At 45.1% G+C, this 24,620-nt stretch overlaps 1 protein-coding gene across 1 annotated transcript in view; it reads right to left on the bottom strand.

The window, feature by feature from the left end:
• Positions 1–24,620, bottom strand: part of xylt1 (xylosyltransferase I) — an 88,370-nt gene that overhangs the window by 43,562 nt on the left and 20,188 nt on the right. The window lies entirely within an intron of this gene.

The following is a 24,620-nucleotide window of genomic DNA, read 5'->3' as shown; positions in this document are numbered from 1 at the left end:
AAATTGTAGTGGTGTGGCGTGTGACTGGAAAAGGCTGCACTTGTCAGCGCTGTGCTTCTGCATATGTGAGATAGTGTGTGTGTGTGTGTGTGTGAGACAGAGAGAGAGAGAGAGAGTGCGAGAGAGAGAGAGAGAGAGAGAGAGAACGTCTGAATGTACAATTTCCCTATCTTTCCAGCAGAATAGGCTGAAAGCGAGGGAGGGGCACAGGGGAGAACCAAACAGACAAAAAAGGGTAACGAGTGAAAGTGGGGGGCGCGAGGCGAAAGGAGCGCCGACACGAGGCACGGGTGCTGCTCTCAGGAAGCTCCGGCTTGTTCCACTGAAATGTGCCGTGATGCATCAAACGGAAAAACTAAGCAAGCCGTCCCGGCTGCCACGCCACCGCTGCACACCTTGCTAGACGCGTAAGAGAAAGAGGCGGAGGGCAAAAAAGACGAGACAAGGTGGAGCTCATAACAACAGGGACCCCTGATGTGTTTTCTCCATTTACAAGACACAGACGAGAGGAGAGAAGGAAGGAGGAGGAGGGAGGAGGAGGCTAAGTGCAATCTGAGGTATGTAAGACAGAATGGAAGCAGGAGAGCCGAGAGACGTGAGGGAGGCAGGTGAGAAGCTATTGTGAGCCAGCCACTCAGAATGGCAATGTTTTCCCACCTCTAAAGCCAGGCATGTTATCAGCCCATCAGCCTCGCCTCTCTGCAAACACCTTGTACCGGCACAATTACAAAAGGTGGCCGGGTGACACACTTTTCACACTCGGAGAGACAGGGGGAGAGAGGGGGGATCTTTGAGAAGTGAAACACGAAACAACAACCTGGATGGAAAACAAAAGGAGGAACAATATTCTCATTGTCAGCTCCCCTTTAAGCGGCTTGCTCTGGCAGAGGCCCGATTCTCGCAACACCGGATACTTTTAGGCTTCTGCCTCTCCTTCCCTCGTTTCCTCTCCTTCCACACACACACCCTCACGACTCTTTGCCTCTTCCCTTCACACTTCTCTTCGCACATCCCGATTCAGCCCCCTCCGCCTGTCTCCTTTCACCTATCATCCCTTTTGCTCGGCGTCTCCCCCGCCCCGCCACGTGCTCCCCGTTTCTTTCGCACCTCCTTCTCTCGACTCCGCTCTCCCCGCTTTATTCCCAGCTTCATCTCAACTCCCTGCTTGTCATAACCTCTCCCTTCTCCCCTCCTTGTCTTTCTCTGCTTCCTTCACCCCGCCAGTTTAAACAGACCGTGTTGTCTGAATGGCAGAACCTGCTAATCCTGCGTGTAACAGCTGCTTAGGCCAGTGATCACCTAAAAAGAAATCCCTACTTGCCGAGTTTCAAAGGGAACGCTTTAGGGAGCTAATCCATGCAGTGCAAGTCACTGGATGTTTGCAGAGGTAAAATGAGTCTGTGTGCATTCACAATTATGTGTGTACAGTGACTGCTCCTTGTGGATTTTCTTTCTAAAAATGTTCACTTGCGTGTGTGTGTGTTTAAAGGAGCGAGAGAGCATGTACGGCGGAGGCAGCATGTGTTTGCCCCGGAGAGACGGATACTCTCGCTTTGAGTCCCACTGCGAGAGACATGAGAAGATGAGGGACATGGTTAAATTGGAAAAATGCCCAAGTGAGCAAACAACAGCGTCTGGGTGTCCCTCAACCCCCGACTTCATGGAACAACTCTATTTTGCTTACGGCGGATAGATACCTAACATTAGATGATGAGGCGTTCTCCGTATTGCTGAATTGAGAATATACAAAACCTTTCCGAAAGTGTGCTCAGTCAGTCTTCACACCAGCGGCCTCGTTCTCCACCGTAAGGCCGAGTGAGGCTAACCTCCGTCTGAACTGTATGTAGCAAAGAAAGCTAATGATTATGTTCGTCATTAGTTTGTCTGTTGTCTAGTTTTGGTTAATCAGTAGATTTAAATTGTATATACATTCAGAAAGTGTAAAAACAAAACAAAAAAAAAAAAACGTCCCTCACAATCTTGCACAGAAAGGTTTCTGCAGCGTTTTACAGTAGAGGCGTCCCACCACGCCTGAGACAGGGAAAGCCTTCACTACAGTCAGGACGATAAATTATAAGCCTGATACTGGGCATAGCTCGCTATGATATGAAATGACAGCTGATAAAAAAAGAGCCGATAATACAATGACAAATTGCGTGCATTGAGTTAACAATAAGAAAAAAGCTAGGAGTTTGCACAGTAAATATTATTAGAGCAAGTATTAAAGGAGACATTTTACGCTACCGGACTACGTTTACATGCTTAAATGCTCTAAAATACACATTAGTTCTCTCATGTTGTCCATTGCAGCAGCACTGTATTCCCCCTCTGTTTTAGCCACCGTCTCTTTAAGGCCTCCCCTCCAGAATATTGAGTCTCCTCTGATTGGTCAGCTCGCACATGCCTGAGCCAGCAGCAGCACCGCCAACAACAGAGCAGCTTTACCAAATCAATTCCTACATACAATCCAAACAAGCCGCTAAGCATAAGTTATGCGAATGATCATGTGCCACTCTGAGATTTCATGAAGCCGCTGGCTTAAAGCCGGACTACAGACGAGGCTTTTCAGCAGCAGCGTGATTCGTGGGAGAGAGGAGCTTCTGTCGGCGTGGACTTTGAACTTTTTTTTTTTTTAACTTTGAAGGTCTTTAATGTGCACATAAGAACATACAGAAAACACTGAAGGAAAGGGAAAATCTTTGCTCATTACATCTTATCCATTTCTGCCCTGAGGAGTATGTCAAGTACAGGTTACGAAGGAAATGAACAGTTATTGGTATCAGCTGAAAAGACCATTTACCATCATGCCAGGAGTTAGATGAGAGGATCAATCCCACTGTCATGTCTGTGCAGTAATTAAGGAGCTGGAGCTAGGAGGCAGTTAGCTTAGCTCCATATAAGCTTCAAACAGGGGGAAATAACTATCTTGGCCTGGTACAACAGTGACAACACTCAGCTACCGACACTTCTGAAGCTCGCTGATTCACATGTTACATCTCCACACTAGAAAAACAAAGCGCAAAATAATTTCTTGGCTGGCAACCAGCTTAAAGACTTCAGGAAGTTACCACCCTTCTCATCTCACTCTTGGCAAGAAAGCAAATACGCAAATTTGTCAAAGTGTCAAACTTTTCCTTCAAGCTTTAGGGAAAAGACAAACGAACAAACAGCGATGCCACACCACACACACGCAAGCAATGTTGTGATGTTCAATAAGTGAGTCGACTCTCTAGTAACTAAACTAATAACGAGACAAGTTACATCAGAATCTGTCTGATTCGGCTCAGCAGGTGACACTGACTGATTGATCACTTTATATGTTCGCTAGTTGTAATTAATCAGAGCGGTGCATTTCAGTGTCGAGGCGAAAGAAAAACCTCCTAAGATTTCAGAGACAAACAGCCCAATCAGTCACAATCAGGTAACAATGTGTCTTTTGTCCAATCAAGCCTCCAAACCCCCCCGAAAATATCTGCTTCATAATCAGGATACACAGACAAATCCCCACATCTGAATTTGCTAATTTTTTGACAGACAAATGACTTACCAACAACTCCCGGATTACTAAAACTGTGCTAGTTTCATTTGGATCATCTGACTGATTAATCAACTCATTTCAGCACCGGGCTGATGTATTCAGAACGACTTCTTTTGAATGCTTTCCAGCTAGCTATAATTGTTTTCTTTGCGGGTGGAAAAGAAAAAAAAAAAAAAAAAGCATCACAAAGACTTGTTGCTAATTAATTGACACGGACAAGAGTCAGACGAGGTTAGCCCCGTGCGGCCCTGAAGTGGAAATGAGTACCATTTGTAAGCTGGCACTGAGGAGATTCCTCTGGATAAACAATCTTCACACCGTGCTCCCTGCTCTCCCTCCTCCTGTGAGCAAAGGACTCCAGTAGCCGCGTCGCTCTTTAATCTCAGGGACTGGGCTCTAAGCAGGAAGTGGTGGGGCACAGAATTAATAGCGGTGGCGGCCACTGGAGATAGGCGCGGCGCTGGACTGCAGATGGGGCTGGGAGCTGGGGGCAGCTATCGATTGTTACAGGGGATATGTTTTCTGCTCCCCGGGAGTGTCGAGGAGGCCAAGCCAGGACTGCCTGGCATGCGGTGTGTTGGCTGTGCACACTCACACAAACACACACAAAAGGCCTCCCTGAGCTGTGCTGAGGAGTGAGGAAAAAGCAGAGGGGGTAAACGTTAATATCATCCATCACTGGTAGGTACATTTAGAGAGAGGCCTGTGGGGCTGGGAGTTTCAGCATCCCCTCCGGGAATGGTTTAGTCCATTTCTCAATACTGAGCTGGCCCTTTCCACTTTCCCCCATTTCCTCTGCCACAGGGGGAAATATTTCACCTGTCCTTTTTCTCCCTCTCCCTTTCTCTCCCCTCCAATCTCCTGTGCAGCACAGGAAAAGCACATATCTCTCTCTCAGCACCTGTCCAGCTTCCCCGCTCTCCTCCTCCACCTCCTCCCCTGGCCCACGTATCATCCCTCGCTCTAGGAAGGAAAGCAGTTCATCTGCTCCGCCTCCTCCCCACCCCCCTAATGCCATCATTTACTGTTGCAGTCCCATGGTAGATGTGAGGGAGAGCAAGGTAGCAGCACATATCAGTTTCACCCCACCCTCCCCGGGCCGCTTCCTTTAGAAGACATCGCTCCTGCGGGGCCGCGGTGAGATAAGCTACCACGTGTGCCAGCAGACCGTACTCTGTCAACACAGGCCGGCGTATGGATGGCCAGACCGCCACATACATGAGCATGAGTGCATTAAGAAACTGTGCTGCCTATGTGTGAGTAGGCGGATGTTGAGTCGCCTCGGCAGCCTCTGCTTCGACCTGCCTGCCATGTGGCTAACGAGCTCAGATTAATTACCTGGACCGAGTCCCTGCGATACTCAGAGCAAGATGCGGCGTCTGGCATGACACGGCAGACTGATACGCTGACAGACTTAGCTCACAGCTGCTCCAGCACCTCAGGACACCTCGCGGAGCAATGAGCCAGGGTAGATCCGGGACGACCTAAATGCTTAGTGACTTCTTAGAAGTCTTACTTATCGTAGCTTATCAGCTGTAGAGTTTGGGGGCACGAGCAGCTGCTCTCTGCTGCTTGCTCAGATTCAGAGTTTGGATATCAGGCGCTCGTACAAGGAACAGCAAAGTAGGCTGAGCTTCAAATTCAGTTCAACAACAAATAGCCCGCGGGACAGACTTTTTAAAGGGTCTAAACTGAACAGTCAGGTTGGAAACAGGGAAGGGGAAGACAAAGATCAGTCAGGAAGAGTTCTTTTTTGATGCCGCAATCTCGTGGTGTTCTTGTGTCGACTTTCTAGGCTTCTAATTGTGTTATGAATATTTCCAGAGTTTGCTGCTACCTCTCTCTTTCTACTCCCTCCGGTCAATCTTTTCAATCCCCTTCTCTCTCCCGACGGCTAAAACTGGAGGAATGCCGGTCACATGTAATGGAAGTGTGTGCGTGCGTGGGCGCGCAAATGCACAATTAGCGGCAGCTCTGAATGAACAGTCTGGATTTGGTATGCACAGAAGCCTCTTGTTGTGTGCCCTGCGACAAGCCCCGGAGCGAAAGTGGTGGAAAAAAAAGGGAGTGTGTCTTTGTGCGTGCACGTGTGCGTGCCAACGTGTTACAAATACCTAGAGGACACAGACAGTGAGAACCTCAGAAAACTACTTAACAGCTTTAGGTTTGGCAAATGAAATCGGAGAAAGGGCGCATTATCTGAAAAGGAGGCAGAGACATCAGAAAAATATGCATCCCCTCTGGGAATCTTCTTAAACAGACAAATGATTGTAATTGGCTACTTGTTGAAGCCAGTGGAAAAAGATCAGAGTGTGCCGGAGACAATCATCCCGGGGTTGAGACTCGTGGGTGGGTGTTCGCTCAGGCCAGAGGGCAGAGGTGACTTCACAAGCTAATGTTGAATTTCTGACTGTATTTGCATGTGTGGATTTCACTGGGCGCGAGACAAAAAAACTCCGCGCTCAGTTCCACAGTCAGGAGGACCAATCCGAGGAGTTCCTCTTCCTTAAAAAAGTAACACTCAAAAACGGCAAAAAAGTTCCCCATGTACAGAAATGTGTTATTTTTTTTGGGGGGGGGGGGACTCTCTGAGGAGTTCCCGCAGTGGAATACAAAAATACTTCTGCTTCACTTTTGTGATTTCCTGCAATAGTTTTTCCCTTGGAGCTCCGCTCATGTATACAGAACACTCAGCCCACTCAGAGCGCCGATGTTCTCTGATGACCTGTTGGTACGTGAAACCCACATCTGTCAAGTCATCCTAAGACACAACGCGTATTAGAATATCTAAGGCCCTGCACAGTCACTGGAAAAACCCACACAGGTGATTTCAATGATTTTATCCGATCGGACCTCTTGTCGGGACTGTGTGGGCGTGTGCAGACTGCGCTTGATCGACATCTCCTTCGCTCCTCTGTTAGCATTGTTGCACCTGTTTGGGTATACTGTGAACAGGAAGCGAATTGTATTAGCTGCTTCAGACTGAGGGTCATGCTCTCATGTCATTCAGTGGTATCAATCCTCTCATCTAACTCTGGGCAAAGCGATACGCATACGGTAATTGCTGAACTGTTCCCTTAAAGGTGATTGCTATGGCTGTGTCCAGAGAATGCAAAAGCATTGGGAACTATATGTCAACAAAGCCACTGTGTTCGGTCACATCCAATGGGTAGAACCAAGCTAATTTCAAGCATGGATCTAATAAGGGAAGCCTGGATACATCGATTTCTATGAATGCTGCTCTGTGGCGTTTGAAGTCAAAAAGCCGGACTGCCCAGGTATAAAAAATATCCAGGTATCCCGCATTGGCAGGCTGCGCACTGCACACTCTGTGGGCCACACAACAGGGGAAGATCTGGGTTATTTTCATGCCCAGGAAGTCGAGCTCTTTTGGCTTCAAGTGCCGCCGAGCAGGTTTCATAGGACTGAACAGGGCGCCGTCTCCAATGATGAATCCAGGATCGTGCCAGAAAATGTATCCAGCTCTTTGCAGCTGGTTCTCTCAGGTTCAGGACCGAGCCACAGACAGTCAACTATCGTTCCCCAGAATCGATCACCTTTAACAGTTGCTTTAATCAGCGTTTTAAAATTCCCACAAATCACATTTATACAACCACAGTAACAGAAAATCTGTTTTGCTCTAAGTCATTCCAAAAACAAAGATTATTTGAAGTATCTGCAGTTGCTTGGTGCCCAGTGCTCCATTTAATCACTATTCATTTCAAAGATCAATTCGAAAACCTTGATTCAAGTTAAAAGTTATATATTTATATAATAATATATTTATTTATTTTTTTTTACAACACCAGCGTTTCAAAAAATAAACTAAGCTTGATTCGTTTTCTGCTACATTCACAGATAAAAACTGTTTCATAAAAAGGATGAGTTCAGGAGTCACAGTGGTGCTGCAGCAGATACTCCTGTATCTTTTGCCAGTTTCTTATTATCATTTAGACTCTGAACAAAAGCTTCCAATATAAAAAAAAATAAATACACACACTCACACACACACACACACTCACACACACACACACACACACACACACACACACACACACACATATTGAGAGGAGACAAAATGAATTACCTTATTCCTACATTTCAAATATTCCTCCGTTCTTCCCGGCCACTCATACTTAATGTAGCATGATCACACATCAGTATTCTACGCTCTCAGTCTTGGCCATTAAATTCATTACACTTGGCTGTTATAGGCATCAGAAATATAGCAATTCAAGCCAATTCATCTATAGCACTTATGAGAAGTCACTCTCCATAAAAGCATCGGATAAATGATTGAAATGTAAATGAGTCACCGAATGAGCATAATTCAATCTAGAGTCAGCTCACTGTTGGGGAAATGAACTGGAGCGGACGCAACAGCGGAAACATAAGAAAATACCGTGGATGTGTTGATGTCGAGATTATTCTCTCCTGGTAAACTTTCCTCATAAATTGGATTAAGAAGAGAAAGAGTTGAGCAGCGCACTTGAATAACCCCCCCCGAAGATTTATTCTGAGTGTGTACCAAACAACAAGGAAACTCACACTGGGAACAATGTTGGAGCTGAAATCCCCAAAGCATGTGGCAAAAGTGAAGCCGGGCTGCCTGAGTTTCACAAGGTTGGCTTCGCTTTCTCCCCTTAAAAATCTTTACTCGGCATCCCGGCAGCTTACATAGATGGATTACTACACACACACACACAGACACGCACGCACACACACACACACACACACACACACACACACACACACACACACACACACACACACACACACACATCTGCACCTTACTTGTCCTCTGTTTCTAATACACACACCGCATTGCTCACACACAGGTCTGCACACACACACACATACACACACTCCCACAAGCCACATTTATCCTGGGGCGTGTGTATGTGTGTGTGTGTGTGTATGTGAGTGTGGAATAATCTATGGTTTATCTGCTGTGGAGGCAGCAGAAGCCAGGCAGGACACTGGATGTGAGGGTGTGAGTTCCTCAGTGTTTATGGACAGTGTGAAACATCAGCTCCAAAGGTGACATTAGCATATCTATGCCCAACGTTATTTTATTCATTCAACACGTGTCTCCAACATACACAAACAAAAGGGTGCTCATTCAAAAGCATCTTCATGCTACTCGCTAGCCCATCATGTAGAAATGCACGGATCTGGGATGACGTGGACTCTGTGTGCGTGAATGTCCGCTGGAAACAGAGCTGTATTTATTTTGTGTATTAACGAGGCCTGGCCTGGAACATCTAGTCACAGGCTGTAAAGACAAAGACAAAGGGACGCTGTTGCCTACTGTAAAGCTGTGTGACTACAGCTGTCAGCGATGATAAAAAAAAATGATGATGACTCTTGAGTTTTCTGAAATTTTAATTTACAGCTCAGCTCAGCAACATGTGTGGCTATTATGTAGGGAGCAGTGAATGAGGAGGTGATTATGGACAAAGCTATAGAGTCGCATTATGAGAGGCTGAAAATAAAAGGCTAAAATTCTCTTTATGGAGATTATTTCATTTTAAATTCACTCTCACTTAGGGGCGCCTGATAGCTCACCAGTAAAGCATGCGCCCCATGTGCGGACGCTGGGTCCTTGGTTCGATTCCTGCCTGTGGCCCTTTGCTCCATGTTTTCTCATTTATCTCCTGTCAAACTCCTCTAGCTAACCTATCAATATAAAGGCTCAAAGCCACACAAAAATAATGAATAAAATCCTCAAATTTTGGGAGCTACGAGTAAAGAAATAACAAAATGATGTGCATGATTAGTTTACTATCCACTTCAGTCAGGTGACAGCACAGCAATTTACTCTGTTATGTGGCCCTGACTAACTTTTTTGAGTAAATGCTTTTCAGAGTGTAGATTCTTTTTACCCTGCTAGATTTTGTTACATGTATTTATTTGTATTCATTACTCGTGCACATTCCACTCAGAGGCAGATCATCAGCTGATTCCAGATCTGCTCCACATGACTGTGTTCAAAGCAGGATAATGACTAAAGCTACAGCAGCAGCATGACAAATGACATGACAAATAGTGCTAATATTTATAGACAAAATAAGTGCTTTTATTCAGTAAGTGCTATTGCACCCTAATATAAGGCATCATTTTACTTCTTCTTGAGCAATTGTTGTGAGAAAGTAACAGCTATTTTACTTAAGAACAGTTTTTGCTCTTTCTGCCCAACACGCTAGCAATGCTTCCTGAACTATAACAGCATCACTGAGCTAGCCAAACCTGACAACATGCACAGGCACCTGTGAGAAGTTGTAAAGGTAACAGCAAAACTTACATTATTATATTATTATTACCACTATTCTGATAATCAATCAATCAGTTAAAGTCATTTTTTCAGACAAAAAATATTATCTCATTTCAGCGTCTTAACTGTGAATGTGCCATTGAAAGGAAAAGTAATCTTTGGTTGCAGCCCTGACTGGCGTGGTGTTTGTTTTAGCAGCTATTCATGCCAACATTTACTCATCATACTCCGACTCCTCTTCCAGTACACTCTGATATCTGATGTTTAGTTTGACCTGTAGGAAGGGTATATTTGGCAGGCTGTATATCACAAAGTAGAGAGGCCATTTTCCTAGATGTTGTTTAGATGCATTAGATTGTATTTTCGAACATTAGAACCCCAGAGGGATAAAGTGTGTTCGATCGTGTGTCTGGCTGGTCTGAACGCTGCCTCTGACCAGAGTCGGACACAGACCTGACTTCAAAATAAAAGCATTTCAATCATGAAACCTCACTGGTTACAGTCTGAGGTTTGCAATTCAATACACTTTCCACAACACAGTGCTGAAATGTTTCTCTCTGACCTCATTACTGCTGTAGTCAGTGTCCTTCTGCAGAGTACACTTACATGATATGAGCCCACTCACTCCTCCAGAACCATCCCCTGCTCTTTTCTTATCTTTTATTCCTCAAAATCACTTCCTGTCCTCTGTCGTCCTCGGCCTCCCTGCTGGGTGAACTCTGGGAGTTTCCACATGACAACAACAATCTAAATCATATGGCTTACATACAGTCTATTAGGTCTATATCTCTCAAGGGCATGAAAGCCCTTTAATAAGCCATGAGAAGATACTGGCACCCCCTCCCTACTGTGTCCCTTTACCCCCTGCTCTCTCTTATACCGGCCTCTTATTTTCCTCTGTGAATACACCCCAGAACTTTACATCTCCAGCTCTGAATGGAGCCCATCACGCGATTTCTGAGCCATATCTCACAAGGGCATGAAAAAGCCTCAGCCCCCCCACCCGCCTCTCCTCTCCGCACACCTCCCTGTTCAGCCATGAAGAGACCCCTTTTCTTTGCACTTGACAGTGATTGAACTGCACAGCCATGCAATTCCATTCACCACGGCGATGAGAAGAAAAGGGAGCGGGGGAGGGGCTGTGCACTGTGCTGTTAGTGTGTGTGTGTGTGTGTGTGTGTGTGTGTGTGTGTGTGTGTGTTCGAGAGATGAAGGTGATTTCCCTGTGACATCATGGGCCCCCACTCAATGGCACCGCAACAGAGGGTCCCTTCTGTGCATCGAGGCCACGTGGTCGGGCAGCACAGTGGGATCCTACAGCTGATCTATAGGGGTGCAAAGGAGGTGTGTGTGTGTGTGTATGTGTGTGAGTGTGTGTGTATGTGTGTGTGTGTGTGTGTGTGTGTGTGTGTGTATGTGTGTGAGTGTGTGTGTGTGTGTGTGTGTGAATAGCCCTTCACACAAACGTTTTACAGAGGCCCTAAATAGACCAGGGGTTAAGAATAACGGGGGAAAAGAGGGCTATAAGAGATTACAAGTGGAGGAAGGTTGAGGAGACAGAGTGAGATAAAACGAGGGAGAAAAAAGAGGAAAAGTAGTTTAGAGGAGCAGAACAAGAGAGAGAGGGAGCGAGATGGGGGTAAGAGACCCCTGATGGGAAGGGCCCCCATCCCCTCTCTTTCTTCCGCATGAATGGGCCGGTGGGAACGACATGTGAATGCATGATGTAAGGTCTGTAGGGAGTGTGTCAGGGAACATAGCTGAGATTCCAGGCATCTGTGTGACATGGCAGTGACACGGTGTGACCCAGGCGTGGCCCCCACGCAGAGGTCAGAGTGACTCTGCTCTTTGTCACACAGATGTCATGGCGTGAGGCAAAATGACAAGCTCTGGATTCATGCACCGTCCACTCCCTTCGCTGTATCACTCTTGTACGGAATGAAGAAAAAAGAAAAAGAGAGTGGATGTGTGTGTGTGTGTGTGTGTGTGTGTGTGTGTGTGTGTGTGTTTTTCACTTGTGCGGCAGTGTTTGACTACAGCCTGCTAATGATGTTCAAATATATCACAGTGGCGACAGCTTTAGTTTCACTTCCACAATACCACCGCAAATTCTGCCGGCAGGACAAGCCTCCAGAAGCACAATATTGTGTAACAAAAATAATTTGGAGAAGTGAAAAGTGATTCCCTTATGACTATCTCGACTGAAGACAAACTACTTTGCATAACGGTTTTCCTATATGTATTTTCATCTCAGTCATTGATGGGAAAGATGACTGAACGAATCAGAGCACCCACAGAGGGTCTATAAGTCTGCCATCGCCACACAACGCTCTATTTGAATGTAAAGGTTCTGTGCAGGTGTCTGATAGGACGAAACAATCCAAACTCAAGGTCAACTTACCAGCTTTTTCCAGTCCTTTTGACTATATTATGAAGTCTTCCATTCTGTTGATCAAGACTGCCAACATATATTAAAGGCCCTAAAAGATTCATGAACTGTCCAAACATCGCCAGCTAACAACAACTGAGTGACTTCAATCTGTTGATGAGGACAGGGCAATATGGTTAAAAGCTGAGGAACAAACAAGCAAGTGGACCTTGAGTTGTGATTGTTATCTGATATGTTCCTCCTTATCTTCACAGCGTAATTGTTGTAGATGCATTTCCTGTTACATCTCTACTGTCATCGGGACGTGAGGCACCTGTTCATTACATTACTGACAATGTTACAGTTTCCTTCTAGGCCTGGTCACTCAGATGCAAACGACATACACAGTCTCCCCATGGGTTCAAACGAGGCCCACGCCTTGTCGCACTCTCATCTGTATGCTGTGTGAAGACGAATCTGTCTCTGTAAAAAGAACCCCTGAATGCATCAGGCGCAGACAATAACAAAAGGCATTTTTCTGGGAACACACTTTTGCAAATGACATAAATTGTAGGTGACCCGTGTCACTCCAACAACACAAAGAGCACACGTACTGTGCACCGAGGTTACGACCCTATCTGCTCTGTTTGCACCTGCAGAGGAAATTAATTTCTCTGCACTGATGGGCCGACGGTGGGGTGAAAAACATCAAGATGAAAAGATGTGGAAGAGGCAGAACGTTAATCACTGGAGGCTTCCGTTTGTAGACTCGAGCTTCTCCTGTGAACCCAACGGCACAGACTTTAAAGCTCCAGAATAAAGATAGTTCAACTTGGACTCACTACACAGGCCTCAGTCTTAATGCTGAGGAAGCTTAGGGATGTCAATCATAGATATTTTGGATTCAGTTCCTAGAAACACTACGAAGGACACAAATTAATTAAAACTACCTGGATTTGCTCATTTCGAGGCAAGCCAAACACAAGGGTGTGTTTGAAAAGAACTACTTTGTACAAAAAGTCACACGTGTACTTCTAAAAGCAAAAGTGTTAATGTCGAATGGGGATAATGCCCCACAATTCTGGACAATCTCTCCTTGTAGGTATTCATGGTGTAGCCCCATGTTGTTCACACAGAAAGCGAGGGAATTGGTTAAGTAAGAATGAAACCAGCTGGAGAGGAGAAGAGAGAGTTCAAATCGACCAATTGCCAAACCACAACGGGTTTTTGCCTGCAAGATTGTCGGTTTCTGAAAAAGTGGCAAAAATTGTCATCCGCAGACCTCTGATCTCTGATGTTAGACTGGTGTGGGTGGAGGGAGTTTCAGGCATTGCTCAACAATAGGCCAAACACTTCCAGTGAAGCATACTCAGTCAGTCTTTTGTGGGGTTTTTTATGGATGTGGGGAAGAGGGGCCAGGTGGAGGATTCCTGTCTAGATGTACTTGAAAACACTTTGAGAACACAAGATCGAAGGTTACCCCTCCTCAGCACAATGAACAGTAAAATCTGGCCACTCTTCTCACCAAGTTACCTGAAAAATGTAATCATTCAAGAAATCCAATTACCTCTAATTTCTCATTTCTCAATCTTTTGTATCTGCTTGAAAATGTAACAATGTTCTTTCACAAGCGGCCTAACCATTTGGAGACTTGAGCTGTGTTTCTCACAGAATGGCTGTGTAAAGTATATGTGTGGGAAACACTGTGTTTACTGACCATGTGGCAGCTAGCCCAGCTTTGAAGACTCAACTGCGTGGTTTACACCCTCCAACTCTCAACAAAACAATGTGACTCGTGAATGTTCTTGTACCTGTGGACAACATAAGCGAGTCAGTCAAGAACATACAACACACAACTATGAATTTATCCTCTTTGATTGAAGCTTACCACCTCCATCCCTGTGTCGTGGACCAGTCCGTCTACTGAACAAAACAGAGACCAGACTGATTTTATTGCCCAGTGAGACGGTGGGCAAACATCAAAATGTCAAAGTAATGGAGCGTCAGTAAGTGTAATCTAATTTTTCTTGCCTGTTGTAGGTCAAACAGGCAAATGGAGGGTCTCCGTAAACCAGGCATTTAGCTAAATGGGACTGTACAGTGTTCAGCCTTCATTTAAATAAGGGTGAACCTGTGGTAGCATTCTCACTCTAACACAGGAATCGTAGAAGCGCCGGGGCAGGAGCAAATCATATACGGACGTGTCATGTATGCATAAATGCGTGATGCATTACACTGTAACTGAGGACCCCTCTAGGACTCCAATTATTTCCAGAGGGGATATTTTGAATCTGGTCACAGTCTTATAATCACTTCTTGGCTGTCAGACGGAAACGGTTCAGGCAGTGTTGCAGGAATCAGCCTGTGGAGACAGTTGTTGGTTGGATATCCGCAGAGAGAATTGGGGGTGAAAATCTGTCAGAGTGCAGCACAAATGTTTACTGAAGCAGAGAGAGACTAAAAATTACTTTTTCAAAAGTGCGAATGGTCCAGTTGTTGCATTTACATTTGCTTAATGCATTTTGCATGCCGAGCAGTTAAACATTTGTCTTGAATATCATTTTCCAAATGATTGTAATCAATTCATTTGAGAGTAAGATCATGTGGTCAGATTTGCATGCAAACAACAAATGCACACAAGCAATGGATTTTTTCACCAAACAGCTGTGATAATCTCATGGGGTTATACAGTGCGACACACTTCCTGTTATGCTTGGCCAAAAAAGAAATCAACTCCTATAACAATCTATGGTTTCAGAGGAATGCAGTCGATAACTTTCTAAAGTCACAAAAGTCTACAGAGGCATCCATCTGAGGGAATGAGCGGGAGATAAAGATCAGAGGAAAACAGGGCGAGGAGGAGAAAGTGAAGGTGAGGAGTTAAGCACCTAAGCTAGCAATAACGAGTGGAGAGACGGCTGATACGATCTTTTGGTCTGACACCCAGATCATTAAAACATCTAACAGATTGAGGGCCCCGCTGTCCAGCACAGCAGATCCCGAGGCTGAAAGGAGATTTCGCACTTTAAGCTCTTTTCACAGTTTTAAGGACCTCAAATTCAAGGAACCCAATGAAAACTCAACAGCCTGATGATAACATTTACAGAAAGTGAAAGAGTTGCGTGGTCTTTTTACATGAAAACAATCACAAGTCTTTGGTCTCACTCTGACATAATCAGTTTCTCGACTGCCATAACTGCAGTGACTGTGTTTGTCAAAGGAGCTATTGATTAATTCTAATCCCGTTTGGAACGACACAGCCACGAGATTTCCCCACTTGACCCCAAATTCATTTTGGCACCGGTCACCTTTACTTATTTTACAACACTGCTCTGCTAAATTGACATCTGTGGCTCAAGTTACATGCAGATTATTTGGACACTGGTCCCCTCATTGACAAGACACTGCTACATTCCCAACAGCTGTCTCCGTCTGGACCAAAGTGGTGAACTGACCATCCAACAGACTTTGCCGTCCCTGCAGCCACCCTGCAAGGGTGGCAAAAAAATACAAGTTTGTCGGCTTATTGTACTACATTGGTGAACACACCTGCAAATGACTGGTCAGGCAGGGACATCTGTGCCACCTCCACCCTGCTGTTAGCTCACTGTTTAATCTGCCGGTTGAAGCCAGAGCTGTTAAATACCCATGACTACTGCAGAGATCAATTGCTACAGCCAGAAATGCAGATTATACACATCAAAGACCCAAGCCAGATGTTGGTGGGTTTTTCCATCCGGTGTGAAAGGGGTGAAAGTCACATTCTTGGTGCTTCTCCCTCTCCTCTCTCACTCTGCCATGACTCTTAATCTCCTGGTGATCAAGCCAACAATTGGCTTTTCCCAGTGCCAAACCCTAACAAGACAAAGTGGATTGCCTTGATTAACCAGTGGGGTCACATGCAAACTTTAAACCCCTACAAACAACAACAAAGACACCTTCTGTATCTGCACTGCCAGCTTGGGGGTTTTAGAAGAAGCTCATTTTACGCGGCCTGTATGAGGCAAGACTTATTTTTCCCACGCCACTCTGTAAAAAACACACAAAGACGGGATAACAGAGTTGAAGAAGTCCAGCAGCTGTTAGCAGCTGACTCAAGAAAGAAGGACAACAACGGATACTGTCCAGTTAAAGTGCATAGTTATAGTTTAAAAAGCACTGTCGCATGTGTATGTTATAGATACCGTGTGATACTGTTGTGTTACACGTAAGGCCTGGCAACCTATCCAAAGTCACACACTGGGTTTAGTTTAGTGTGAAAAGGCTAATGTGGCGTAATGGTGTACCGATGGTATTGTAGTATTGCAGGATCTCTGTGGAAAAAAGGTTAGCGATGTTGACAGTATGCTGTTATCTAGATTAAGAAGCACAGGACAGCAAATATTTGTAAAATCTGGCAAACTGTTTAAGCCGTCATCACCAAAAAACAGCCTATTCACATATTTACTTGAACCCAGGCTTTCCTTCACCCTACCTTTTTAATATGCCTTTAGAGAAACGTTTACAGGCAAACATAGCATCCAGTTCAGCACCAATTAAAACTTAACAGCTAAACTGCCAAGGTGTTTGAGAAAAACAAGCGCCGTGCTTCTTCCCCATTGTTGACTTTCCAACACTAATCCCACCTCAGAACAGCATGGAGTCTCTCCAAAATCCCAACGAACCCTTTAACCTGACATCAAAAGCCATGCGTTGCCAGCGGGGCCGCCGGACCGGGCCACACCCAAGACAGGTCTCGACACAATCCGGTCAAATTACAGCATCCACCTCCCCCTTCTCTACCCTTAAAGGGCACCTTAATATCCCCTCCACCACCTGGCTGGCATCAAAGCCCAGATCCCAGTGCTTAGCAGGGCAACATTTTTGGCTTTCATTTCCTTCTCCGCAGCGGGGGTGCAGAGGGACATGCCAGGGCCCCGGCTCAGTGTGAAAGAGAAAAACAGCGAGGTAGACAGGGAGTCGCTATTGCAGCCAATAATGTCTGTAATTTGTACACAGACTGAGGAGAGAAGAGACAAAGAAAGGCCCTCAGACACCACTCATACAGCTGAAAGCACATTTATGTATGTGTGTGTGCTTGTTTGTATTAGAGTTTGTGTGTGTGCGTGTGTGTGTAATTAGCAGCACTGTGATACAGATCCCTTGCTTGGCTGCAGGGTTACTGGACATCAGGACTCTTTCTCCTCCTTTATCGACCCCCCCACCAAACGTCCATCCCTCGGCTGCAGATGTTGGGTTTGGCACGACAACAGAGCCGCACAGAAGTGGACAGATGTTTGCACGCACACACACAGACAGGCGCGCATGGACGTGTGATGTAGAACTGCACTGAATGCGATCGCACACATGCGATCCCTTCACTGTCTGTCTTCCAGTCTCGCCTGCTGGCCCTGCGCGGTGGCCTCTGCACACCCACCATATGCTAACTGCTGGAAGAGAGCTGTAATTTGTAAATGATTTAACCTTTTAATAGAGAAAAGATGAGGTTGGCTACAGCTGAGTCCCTCTGGATGAGAAGCCAGAGAAGAAAAATAAGGATTGGAGCTGTGATTTAGACATCATTTAATTGTACTGTCCAATTATCTATGCGGTTCATGTGCTGAAGTGATTTGTCTGTTGTGCATGTGTGTGTTTGTGTGTATGCCTGAGTGTGCACTTGTTGGTGCATTCTTACTTGAGGATAAATGCGTGTGCATGCAAGTGTCTGTGTGTCTGTGTGTGTGTGTGTGTGTGGTTTTCAGAACAAGCTGGTGCCAAGGCTTAGCTGATAGGCTAATTAAGCTCACCACAGGGAATAAATGTTTCCTCTCTGCCTGCCATTTGTCACACCTGGCACGGAAATGTCACCAGGAAAAGAAACACAGGCATGCACATGCACACACACAAACACACACACACACACACACACAGTAGGCGCAGCAGACACACATGGTGGGAGAAGTGCTGAGGCGGCAGAGCTACCGCGTGAAAGTAAGTGGAGGCAGAGAAATGCAAGAGGGTAACAGAAAGAGGAAAAAGAGACAAGAGAGACACGGTGAAGGAGAAGAAGATGCAGGGAAATGAGGGAACATTATTTTATTTTTTATTTCTAAGTGTTGGTGAGAGACGGAAGGGGAAGCGGTGGGATAATGTGGCAGACAACAGCATCCCGTTGAGCCTCACCAGTCATGTTTTCATTACAGAATGAAATGTGAGTGTGTGTTTCCTTCAACTCCAGCTGAACTGAATGTATTCAGGAGGACAACACAAGATTACATAATTAATTGAGCAGCAGTGACTCTGATAAATTATGACATTTCAATCACCGTTTCACTTCTCGGAGGGCAGTTGTGTTTTGTCTTACGAATGTGGCAGTTTTATCGGCTGCTGCGGTGACGGGGGCGACGGGCCTGACCAGATGCAGGGAAGTTGCAGCAGCGGTACGTCAGGTGTCCAGGTAGCGGCGCGACATGACAGCTATTTCTTCCTGAGAAGCCAAGGCCTCTATCTTTCACTTCATCAATACGCCAACGTTTGGACCAAGTGCTACCATCAATGCTAACATCTGCATGCTAACATGCTCACAGTGACAATGCCAGCAGCGTGCTGATTTTTAGCAGGTAGAATGTTTATTCACCATCTCAGGGCCTTCACACACTGGAAGCATTTTTCTTGCGCAGTCAAATCGTCTGTCATAATTTCTGACACTGAACACAGGCAAAAAAAGTGTCTTTATCGCCGGAGCAAGGCCAATTTTTATTTTTTTGTTTCAGACTGCAAATAAAGGCATCAACCGATCATATTGCCCAAAAGTGCTAACCTGTTAATCTATAAAAGGTGCAACGTGTAAGAGTTGGCCGTCTTTCGTATTCATAGTCCAAAAAAATAGCGGGCAGTATATCACCAGAGAAACCACCAACTTCTGCAAACTAAAGCTGCAGTTAGCTAGTCAGCTCAGTTAGCCATGCAGCTAGCTGTTTAGACCAGGAGCTCAAAACAAGTGTTGACATCACTTGCACAGGAGCTTTGGACCATGACGGACCAGGGCTAGCTGGTTAGCATGCTAAACATGCTTTTCAGCACAATACATGAACAACATAACATCAGTTCCTTTCTCATCTTGAAGCGGAATGTTTTCAACCCAGTTTATTACATACTGCACCTTTAATAGTTGTTTGTTTGATGTTTTTCATCCCCCAGCACTGCTCGACAAAAGGGCAGAAAATTAAAAAGGCAGTGTTGTAGCAACCTTGACTGCTCCCTGCAGAGACAGACGGCTTCATTTGTGGGACTTCCTGACAGGGAGCTCAGCTGTGGTGTCTTCAAATCCACCACACTCCTTTGGTAAAAACAGTCAATTTACCTCAAAGAACAATGGGTTGCTATTCTACCACTGCATCTGTCAGTTAATTTGTTTGTTTCAACATATTAATACATCTTAATGGACTAAACAGTCTGCCGTAAGTATGACTTGTGAAACATTTTCGCAGCATTCTGCATATTCATGTTGTTAATTCTTCACATCCTTGGTGTGTAAAAGGCTTTATGTTTATCCCGTGAGAATGCTAACAATTGCTAATTCCTAAACACAAAGTTCAAATGAGGCTGATTGAATGTCATGGAGAAGTACTGGCCAAAATTAAATGCTGGTTCAAAAAGTGCTCTGTGACACATGGTCTGTTTCTCCCATAAGGTACAATGTTTCCTGTGTTAACTTAAGATTCCCCTCTCTTTGGTCTCTTTCAGACACACACGCACACCCACCGATAGGTGAGCTGCCTCACGCTGAAATCTGCTGTTCATTACAGGCGTGACAGCTTAAGTGGAGTGTAGCCCCACAGCCATTGTTACACCGCTAACCACCAACACAGACCGACTGCTGCACAGGACAGCGGAGCGCCACACACCTCAGAGTCCACTGGAGATTTAAGGTTGGGATAAGGAATGATGACAGAAAATTATGTAAAGCCTCCCAAGGCCGCCAGCAAACTTTTGGGAGGAATCGAGGGGGGAAAAAAAAATAGGTGTTGTAACCATCTCTTGTTAGATTGAAACAAACGACCTGCTGCTGTTGTTGTTTTGGACTGCAGCACTGAAATGGATGTCCTCTGAACAAACACCGCGGGCCTGGATTACACACACAGTGTGGGCTCAAGTGCCGAAGAGCAAACGTTCGGGGGGAGGGGGAAGGGGTGATGAGCTTCCATTTCAGCTCATTTGAAAATGCAAGAACCTCAACGTCTGTTCATTTGCAAGCCATTATTGTCCAATAGATTAGACATCACAACCCTGTTCAGCGCAGAAGTTTCTCAAAACTTTGATGGAATCCAACTTTGCAACTGAAAGTAAAGTGAGTGCTTAATGTGCAAACAGTGCGAGGCCGGATCCTGGTCTGATGCTGTCAAAGCACGTGGAAAAACACTGCGGCCGCGCAAGTCAATGCGAAGGGTCGGCATCAGGGATGCTGCACCAGACGGGATCTTTTCCTTCTTCCAGTGCTGAAATTCATGCATGCCACATGGTGTTATTTCCACGGATCACTTCAAAGGGAAGTGGAATCAAAGATCTTGTTCTTTACCAAAGCACGCTGGCATCAGAGGCTCGCCAATGCTTTCCCTTTTCATCTTTGTTCGATGGAGTCCTCTTATCTGTCTCTTGTCAACATGTCAATTAGTCATCCTTAACTAACGCCAATCTTGGTACCAGCTGTCCTTTTTCCTTCTCCTCCTCCTCCCTCCCTCCTCCTGCTGCTCAGCCCCCAACTCATTGTTCATCCCATCCCTTTCCTCCTCCGTGCTGACAATTGACAACATTTCCGCCACCACCACTGCCATCTCTAATACACACAACGCAGTTACCGTCCTGCAGAGCGCAGCAGAAACATGCCGGCCCCATATGGAGCCTCTCCCACATGGGGGAATGTATCTGGGACGGCTGGTGGAAGTCAGCGAGGATGCTAGCTGGATTAAGTTAACACACCGATGGCTTTAGCAGTGTACGATAAAAATGTGGAAACTTCAAAGGTGCACTATGTAGTGTTGCGGAAGACATTTGAACCACAAGAGAAAGATCGATTGACTGATTTTTTTTTTGTCTAAACAAAGTAAATAACAAACTCATTTCATTTTCAAGACTGAATAAACAAACTGGACAACAAAACTGTCTATATGTGGTGGACCCTGCCACCCTTCTAGTGTCTAGAAATGTCCTGGGTACTTTAGTTTCATCTGAGAACAGCCTGTTTATCCAGTATTGGAAAAGATAAATATTTCTAAGTTTGTATTTTTAGCTCATTAATATTATAAAAATTAGACTTTTATTGTGAAAAGTTAGACTTTCCTCTTTATAACTACAAAGTGCCCTTTTAAGCCGCTTAAACCGCAAGGTGGGACTATTTTGACGAAACTCGTCAGTTTCCACTCTGTCTTTCTTTTATTTTCTCGGATTTACATTTTCATTTCAAAGTTTCCTCAGGGAGACTGAAAAATTATACATCAGCCGTGTCAGACTAGTTACACACCTATCACCTACTTTTTTTTTTTTACCTGACACCTAAAACTCAAACACTTTCCCAAACTTGAAACACCATCCCTTCTCTTTTCACACACCGCTGCGCTCCACAATGCACTCAAACGGTTAACATTAGGGGAACAGCAACTCACTATGTTGTTGCGAGAGACCAATGTTCTATGCAGCAGCGATAAAGGAGAAGAAGAGCAGAAATAAGACAGTATTGGAGCCTGCCTCTTAATCTCCCCTCCTCCGGCTCAGCCTAACTGACATTTTCTTAATTTATTCCTCTCAGGATTCCAACATTTTAATTAGGTCACTCCAAATCTCCACCCACGCAGCGTTATTCCAAAAAAACTTTTTTATTTCATCGTGTTTGTCATTTGCCTTCTTCGTCTCTCATTCACTCTCTACCCTTCTCTTTTGTCGCACTTGTCAGTTTCGCTCAGCGGGTTATCTTACTAATGATGTGCGCCGCTTTTTTTTCCCGCCAAAAGTAAATACTGCAGAGGTAAATGCATAATTGATTTGTGGAATTAAAAAAATGTGCAGGTTTAAATAGAGAAATCCATTTTCAGTGTCTCTGTGGTGGGAGAAAATTACGAGATTGCCATTCAGATGCATATGCCAGTCTGTATATATTCACACATGTTTATGTAGGCCATTGGGTAAAGTGTGTGTGGGTGTAAGTTCGTCTTTTGCGTAAGTGGGTCCTTGAGACCTAACACAAAGTTCCGACGCCTTCCAGCGTGCATGCTTTTGTGTGTGCGTGTTTGTTCTCTGCTGTGACAGAAGGTGTGTTTAATGTGTAAGTTGTTCCTCGGTGTACCACGAGCCCTGGCTTATCTCCAGCCGCAACAGAAACAAGCGGAAATTACTTTTCTACAAAGCGTCTGACAAGGCAAAATCTTTTACACGTTTTCCATCGGCGCAGCAGGACATTTACTATGACTTAAATACTTTGCTGAGGGGGGTCTAACACACAACTGAGGTAAAAACCTATCTGGTTGCAATTCTCTTTTACGATCAGCCGGTAGGTTTAAACACCCTGACACGCCACGCTGACTGTCAGCTGTCGGGCGTTGCCTGTAGTCTTGGTCCTGAGTAACAGTCTTATTAGATGTGCTCTTTGCTGTGTGTTCAAGTGCAACTTTAGCGGATAGTGAGAGATCACTTTGAATCAGCCAGTTCCCATACTGTGCAATACTGTCCTTCGCTGCAGCGCCTCTATTCAGTCTCCGTCTGAATGCTCTGTTTTAGCTCCTGTCTCAGAAAAAAAGTCGCCTGCGCTCTGGTTGGTCGGCTCTCACAGGCCTGAGCAGGCACCGCCCACTGTGTTTCTACATCAGCTCTGCTTGTGTGACATCACACCTTTACAGAAGTCCTGACGGCTCAGTTGAAGGCACTGTTTCTGAATACAAGCTGTGTGCATTTGTCTGTGGATTCAGTGTTTTGATACTCTAACAGTATTTACATAGCACGTAGACCTGCTTTATAACACAAAAACAACATGGAAATATCACTTCATACAATGTAGGACCTTTCATTGTGTTCAAAGAGAAGCATCATCAGCTCGCTGCAATCACGTTCGTGCCTTTTGTTATGCGGCCTGTGTTGTATAATGACACCTTGAATGGTAAAAACAGAATTCTACCAGAGTGGTAAGATAAAATAATTAGCCAATTAGGCCCATGTCCGCCGAGTGTTTTGTTTGTGCAGAAAGCGCTGGCGGTGTGCTCGGGAGTGCTGAGATGTGCACTGACAGAAAAAATTACAAAACATTGCACACAGGTTTTGACTGGCGTCTGCTAACGCTGCACTAACGGAGGGCTGACGACACAGCTAATAACAAGCTTAGGGCGCAGGGCGATAAAAGCACAGCGCTCACCAGCAACATTCAGTGTGCGGGCAATCTGCTGCCACAAATTGACTATTCTGTCTCAGTTGTAAGAGTTTCCGATTGATGAGACGGACACGGCCAGAACGAGCTTCTCCTCCATTTGATTGGTTGCCAAGGCGATGGGTCCTCAACTCCTCATTAGAAACAGTGAGCGGAGAAACTGGTGCTCTGACACGGTCCTCAATCGATAGGTCAACTGAAAATGTATCTGCAAAAAATCATTAAGTCATTTAGGTCATCTTTTACACAAAAATGGCAGTCATTTGCTCGTTCCACCATCGCAAACGTCAATATTTGATTAGAAACAAGCAACAGAAAAAGGTCACACTGTTACAGAAATGTTTCTCTGTTTTCTATCAGCCAAATTAATTCATCAATAATGAAAATGAAAGTGTGGGGCAGAACTTGATGAGTGGTGTAGCTCTTTTCAGGATGTTTTCCTTTCTTTTCTTGACCTATGAAGAGTTAAGTGAGCAGTGTCTCTGAAATTGAGGGTTGACAGTGCTTACAGTTACCGACAGCATCAACTAAAGTATTTATAATAATCCTATAAAAACTCTTTTAGTAATACCACAGCAAGTATAGAAAACTATTATCCCAAAGCCAACCATCATCCGGTGGCACCACTGCACTGGACTTACCAAAAGATTTCTCACACAGCCCTGTTCGACACTGCGAGATGTTTGAGGTTTGTCTTTTCTTGAATGAGCTGAGGGTGAGGCGTTACCGACGAAGCAGAGAGACGGAGATAAAATAACAGGGAGATAACAAATTATTTATGTAGCTGACACACTAATCTAGTTCTTCTACATCTTACATTGTTGCCACTTCCGCTGCTGCTCTCTGACGTACAATGCTGGAAAAAAAAAACAACAGCCGGCTATGAAAGTCCCCAGGTTTCATGAATGACTGCACCAACAGACGTTCAATTAAAGTATTTCCTGGCTCAGCTTTGTCTACTTTCATTTCCTGTTATGGGGACAGGATGTAACCAGAGGAAATTCATGTCATCTACTATATGTCCATTTGCTGATACATGCACTGTATATAA

The sequence above is a fragment of the Acanthopagrus latus genome, chromosome 1 (genome assembly GCF_904848185.1).
Source record: "Acanthopagrus latus isolate v.2019 chromosome 1, fAcaLat1.1, whole genome shotgun sequence".
In the NCBI taxonomy this organism is placed as follows: Eukaryota; Metazoa; Chordata; class Actinopteri; order Spariformes; family Sparidae; genus Acanthopagrus; species Acanthopagrus latus.
This window is presented reverse-complemented; position numbering and strand designations above follow the sequence as displayed.